Genomic DNA, 6,628 nt, shown 5'->3' on the forward strand with positions numbered 1-6,628 from the left:
TCTTTCCTCTAGGGGCTTTTTTCCCTGGCCCTGCCAGCCAGAGGCAAGCCTCCCCAGAGATAATGTCAGGACTCAGAGCCTCCACACACTACAAAGTACAGATTCCCACAGCTTCAAGTGAACACTTGAGCACTCCATCTGCGGTCATACAATTTAACCACCTTCTTACTTCTAAGATCTTTCTGCTGTCTTCTACGAGGGCCAGGAAAAAGAGTGTTAGACCAGAACAAAGACTTGGAGTCAAAAGACTAGCTTAAATTCTGGCTCCACTACTTCTGCCTGGGTGATCAGGAAAAGTCATTAAACTTCTCCGAGCCTCAGTTTCCTCATCTGTAAAATAGAGTGTTGGGATTCGATCAGGCTGGTGGGAAAAATATTAGTTATGATAACCACAAAACCCTTTCGGAAGGCCTGAGGGTTTTCACATGACTTCAGTAATAGACCCTGGAGAAGACGGCCTGGTCCCATTACCTTTAGTTAAATGGATTAGAGTAGTAAATAACGGGATGTGGGGAAGTTATCTAGTTAACTTGTTTACTCATGTAGTCTTAAGACGAGTCTTTGATGTGTGCTTTTTACTCGGGAAGTCCTCAATGTCAATTACCCTCTAATGGCGCTGACTCAAGCTTTGGTTAACTAATCTTAATGAATAAATGTGAGTCTCCCTAGCTGATCCAGGCGGCTGCAGTGACAAACCTCTCTTGGTGTGTAGGCGGTCACTCAGCAGGACTGGCAAAACAGAATATCTGTGTATCAGTGCACGTTTTATTCATCCATCATTTGGGTCAGGGTCTGCGGGCAGACCCTCACAGCTAACGCCCTCTTGAGAGGAGCAAGACCTCAATGGAGACAATATTCCCTAGTCTTGTAGCTTGTAGCTTGGTGGGATCATTCATTCATTCTTTCTTGCAGTAACAGGCTTGTTATGAAGACAGATCCTGATGCCATTCTCTCACCCATCCACCGACCCAGTCTTGTGGGAGCAAAAAAGAGACCAGGGAGGCTCTACCTTTGCCTAGCATGGTCAGGGAAGGTTTCATGAGGAGAATGATGTTAGAAATGTGCCTTTGAAAGATGTGTCTTCGGCCGGGCGCGGTGGCTCACGCCTGTGATCCTAGCATTTTGGGAGGTCGAGGTCGGCGGATTGCCTGAGCTCAGGAATTCGAGACCAGCCTGGTCAACACAGTGAAACCCCATCTCTACTAAAATACAAAAAATTAGCCAGGCCTGGCAGCGTGCACCTGTATTCCCAGCTACTTGGGAGGCTGTGGCCGGAGAATTGCTTGAACCCGGGAGCTGGAGCTTGCAGTGAGCCGTGATCGTGTCACTGCACTCCAGCCTGGGGGACAGTGCAAGACCCTGTCTCAAAAAAAAGAAAAAAAAACAAAACAAAAAAAAAGAGGGAAGAGAAGGGACAGGGGGAGGGGGAAGTGGGGGGAGGGGAGGCGAGGCTCTGTCTCAAAAAAAAAAAAAGGAAGGGAAGAGAAGAGAAGGAGGCAAGTCGGGGGAGGGGAGGGAAGGGGAAGGGAAGGAAGGGGAGGGAAGGGAAAGGCAGGAAGGGAAGGCAAAAGGCAAGGGCATGTTAAGATCCAGGGACCCTTGACTAAGAGGGCTACAGTGGAATGGAATTTCTGATCCAGGAAGCTGCATTCCTGTGAAGGTGGTGGCTGCAAACACAGGATGAGATCTTCCAGAAAAAAAGCCCAGTGTGGCGGCAGCAGGCGGGCAGGGATGTGCCTCCTGAGGAAAAAGATTCTTTGTAACTGTCAGAAACGAGACAGAACTGACAAATACGCATGAAACCAGGTCCTTAAGTTGTGAAACTCATTCTGGGTTTTGTTAAAAATAAGTGTGCGTAACAATTGTTTGTCAAGATACTTTATCAAGCTGGAAAAGAAAAGCCATCTGCCTCATATTCAAGGAATCTAGGTGTGTCCCCACTCCAAATCCTGGCATTGAAGCCAGGTGCAGTCATGACAGACACATACTCCCTGGAGCACTCTCCTACTGACCCTTCCCTTCTCTGTGTAAGGACCCTTCTGCAGACCTCCAGCCTTGAACACTTTATATTGAAAGCTTCTCCTGTGCTCACTGCCCAAGAGCGTGGGGCTGGGGGAGTAAGAACCAGAGGACCAAGAGACACCCCATCAACTCCAGGGTTGGGTCATTCATTCAGGTCACAGCTACTTGTGAGTGGCTACTCTGGGGTTCACCAGAGGACAAGAGAGAAATGCAGAAGGAGAAGCTCTGGTGCTTATCAGGCTGGGGATGATGGATGCATGACAGAGACATCTAACGGAGCTGGGTTGTATCGGAAAAGGAGCATAACTAGGAGGTCTCCCCAGAGGAGAGATCTTGAAGCATAAGTAGGAGTTGGCAGGACAAAGGAGGAGGAGAAGGATGTCCTGGTCAGGGTGTGGGGGTGAGCGGGAAGAAGGCATGGAGAGGAAAGAGGGAAAAGCATGGACTTGAAGCTGGGCGCTGTGGCTCACTCCTATAATCCCAGCATTTTGGGAGACTGAGCCAGGAGGATCATTTGAGGTCAGGAGTTCGAGACCAGCCTGGCCAGCATGGTGAAACCCTGTCTCCACCAAAAATACAAAAATTAGCCAGGCATGATGGCGGGTGCCTGTAATCCCAGCTACTCGGCAGGCTGAGGTATGAGAATCACTTGAACCCAGGAGGCAGAGGTTGCAGTGAGCCGAGATCACACCACTGCACTCCAGCCTGAGCGACAGAGGGAGACTCTATCTCAAAAAATTAAAAAAAAAAAAAAATCATGGGCTTGTCTTGCTGAGCCCACTGAGCCAGGAGGGGAAGGAGGGCCATGTCCCCAGGGCCTTCAGACTCAGGCTGAGGACCTAGGACCATACCCTGCAGGCAATAGGGAGCCAGTGCAGGGTATTGAGCTGGGGAGGTCAGATTTGCATTTTGGAAAAATCTCTGGCAGTTTTTTTGTTTGTTTGTTTTGGTTTTTTTTTTTTTTTTTTTTTTTTTTTTGAGACGAGGTCTCCTTCTATCACCCAGACTGGAGTGCAGTGGTGCAATTATGGCTCACTGCAGACTCTACCTCCTGGGCTCAAGCGATCCTCCCACCTCAGCCTCCCAAGTAGCTAGCCACTACTACACGCAGGCGCATACAACCATGTCCAGCTAATTTTTAAAATTTTTGTAGAGACAGGGTCTCACTAGGTTGCCCAAGTTTGTCTCTAACTCCTGGCAACTCAAGCAACCCTCCTGTCTTGGCCTCCCAAAGCTCTGCGATTGCAGGTGTGAGCCACTGTGTTCAGCTCTCTCTTGCAGCCTGATGCCCCCAGGCCCCTAAAGGATAACCCAGTCCACATGAGCCAAGACAGACCTGTGCCCGTCAGCCAGTCGCAGATGCGTTCAAATCACTTACTAGGTGTGCTTAAGTGACGTAATCTCTGCCTTATCTGTAAAATGGGGTTAATATAAGTACCCCCACCTCAGGGTAAGGAGTAAAGGAATAACATGTATACAGTGCCTGGGGAGGTGATAAGCTCTATGCATTAAGCGTTAGCTGTTATCAGCCATGAACTATGCCAATCAGTCTAACTCATTGGGAGGAAATATAGATCCATATAAATCAGAACAGATCAGGTCTATAATTACCATTTTAAATCATTACAAACACCCATAGCCCAATCATGGCGCTTTTCACAGATACAAACCCACATAGACCAGTAGAGACCAGTAGAGATGGGTAAGAAGAGGCCAGGCCTGGTGGCTCACACCTGTAATCCCAGCAATTTGGGAGGCTGAGGTAGGTGGATCACCTGAGGTCAGGAGTTTGAGACCAGCCTGGCCAACATGGTGAAACCCCTTTACCAAAAATACAAAAATTAACCGGGTGTGGTGGCGGGCACCTGTGATCCCAGCGACTTGGGAGGCTGAGGCAGGAAAATCGCTTGAACCCAGGAGGCGGAGTTTGCGGTGAACTGAGATTGCACCACTGCACTCCAGCCTGGGCAACAAAGCAAGACCTTGTCTGGAAAAAAAACAAACAAAAAAAAGGTGGTAAGAAGACACTGCAGGGAGAGGCCTGGGAGGAGGTGGCTCAAGCAGCCGGCAGAGCCCAGTGAACTTCCTCCATGACTCCTTGAAGTCTCTCTGGAGAGGCGCTGGTGCTGGCACGGCTGTTTGTTACCCAACCCTCCAGAAGACGCGGTGAGGGGAGGGGAACTGCTGAAAGCGTTGCTTTCAATAATTCAGCAGCTGGAGCTTCCTGCCGCCGCTGCTGGAGCTGGAGGAAAATCTTGGCCAGAGCCCCCAGGCTGGGGCTGGCTGGGGGTGGGAGGGCTGGTTCCTGGAGGGGCAGGCAGCCGGGCTTGCAAGGGTGCAGGCACTACAGCTCTGCGTTTTGGCCATAGCCCTTGTGGTCCCTCTTCTGCCCTCCCCTTTTCAGTCTAGGGCTGGGTCAAGCCATGCCTGGGCAGGGCTCAGGCTGACCCTTTCCCTGCCATCTCAGTCTGTGCTGGGGAATGGAGGTGGCTAGGCTGGCAAAGTTCCCAGGGCCAAGATGGGGTGCTGGGGACAGCGAGGCAGAGAAGACAAATCTGCAGACCACAGGAGAAAGTCCTGGTGGCTTAGCTGGCAGTATGTCCAGCCCTATGCTAGTCCCTGTCTAGCTCCACACCACATTCCGCTCCACCCAAGAACGCACTGACCCACGCTGTTCCTCATGCCTGGAAGGTTCTTCCTCATCTACCCATCCTGCAAAACTGCTCAAGCATCACCTCGTCTGTGAAGCCTTCCCTGACTACCTGGAAGGACTTCCTGGAGGACATGCCTCTGCTGTCACCCTCTGGCTACTACTCACCATCTAGCATGACTGTTGCTCCCTGGGTGACTGAGGGCTGTCCAAGGGCAGAGACTGGGCCGATCTACATCTGTACCCCTAGTGCCCAGCACGGGGCTTGGCACAGAGCAGCCACCTGGAACTGTTTGTTGAGACCCCGCCTGTGTTTGCACCAATAGGCACTCACTACTTATTGTTTTACCACCATCATCTCTGGGAACTACAGAGGGAGAAGTCCTTGGTCACTGCTCTCACTATGCCTAGACTATGTGCATGCTGACATTTATATGGGCCTCATGTACTTTGGGTCATCTACTTTATAAATCCTGGAGTCCAGCCTTGTCTTTGTTTGTTTGTTTTTGAGACAGTGTCTCGCTGTGTTGCCCAGGCTGAGTGCAGTGGTGTGATCTCAGCTCACTGCAACCTCCACCTCCTGGGTTCCAGGTTCCAGCCATTCTCATGCCTTAGCTGCCCAAGTAGCTGGGATTACAAGCATGTGCCACTAGGTCCGGCTAATTTTTTGTATCTTTAGTAGAGATGGAGTTTCACTATGTTGGCTAGGCTGTTCTCAAACTCCTAACCTCAAGTGATCCACCCGCCTTGGCCTCCCAGAGTGCTGGGATGACAGGTGTGAGTCACTGCACCCGGCCCCAGCCCCGTCTTTGAATAGATAGGAAGGACTTGCCTGGTCGAGGCTCCTGTCTTTGCTGGCTCTGATTTGGGTTCCTGGAGCACAGATTTGGGTGGCAATGAAGCAGGCTGCCCACAGCATCCCCTCAGGTGTCTGCTGGGCTGGCTGAGATCAAAGAGAAAGCCGGCTGGGAGCTGGAGCATCACTGACAAGGGTCAAGGAGGGACAAGGAGGCCTCCGCTGTCTGCTGCCTCCAAAGGAGTCCACAGTACAGGTAATGCAGCCCAGGTGAGAACAGGTAACAATGCTCAGGTAAGATCAGTGCAGATTGATGTAGCCCAGGACAGGTCATACAGAGCCTTGTAAATGGGACAGACCCAGCCAAGCCAGGAGCTCAGACCGGCTGATGAACAGAGGACAGTGAGGACACTGCACCCCAGCATGACAGACAGCTGGAAGGTATCAGAACAAGCAACACTGGCTACTGGAAGCAATACAGGTCAGGCGTGGTGGCTCACGTCTATAATCCCAGCACTTTGGAAGGCTGAGGCAGACGGATCACTTGAGGCCAGGAGTTCAAGGCCAGCCTGGCCAATATGGCCATCTCTACTAAAAATACAAAAATTAGCCAGGTATGGTGGCGGGTGCCTGTAATCCCAGTTACTCGGGAGGCTGAGGCAGGAGAACTGCTTGAACCCGGGAGGCGGAGGTTGCAGTGAGCCAATATCACGCCACTACACTCCAGCCTGGGTAATAAGAGTGAGACTGTGTCTCAAAAAAACAAAACAAAACAAAAAAAACAATTAGCCAGGTGTGATAGTGCATGCCTATAGTCCCAGCTACTTGGGAGGCTGAGGCAGGAGAATCGCTTGAACCCGGGAAGCAGAGGTTGCAGTGAGCCGAGATTTTGCCACTGCACTCCAGCCTGGGCAACAGAGTGAGAACTTGCCAAAATAAAAAAAAAAGAAAGAAGGAAGGAAGGAAGGAAAGAAAGAAAGAAAGAAGGAAGGAAGGAAGGAAGGAAGGAAGGAAGGAAGGAAGGAAGGGAAGGAAGGGAAGGAAGGAAGGAAGAAAGAAAGAAAAAAAGAAAGAAAGAAAGAAAGAAAGAAAGAAAGAAAGAAAGAAAGAAAGACCAGTTCAACCTAGTAGACAGATCTGTAGAGGCCAAAACTGATATG

Source organism: Mandrillus leucophaeus, unplaced genomic scaffold, assembly GCF_000951045.1.
Source record: "Mandrillus leucophaeus isolate KB7577 unplaced genomic scaffold, Mleu.le_1.0 Scaffold164, whole genome shotgun sequence".
NCBI classification, from domain to species: Eukaryota; Metazoa; Chordata; class Mammalia; order Primates; family Cercopithecidae; genus Mandrillus; species Mandrillus leucophaeus.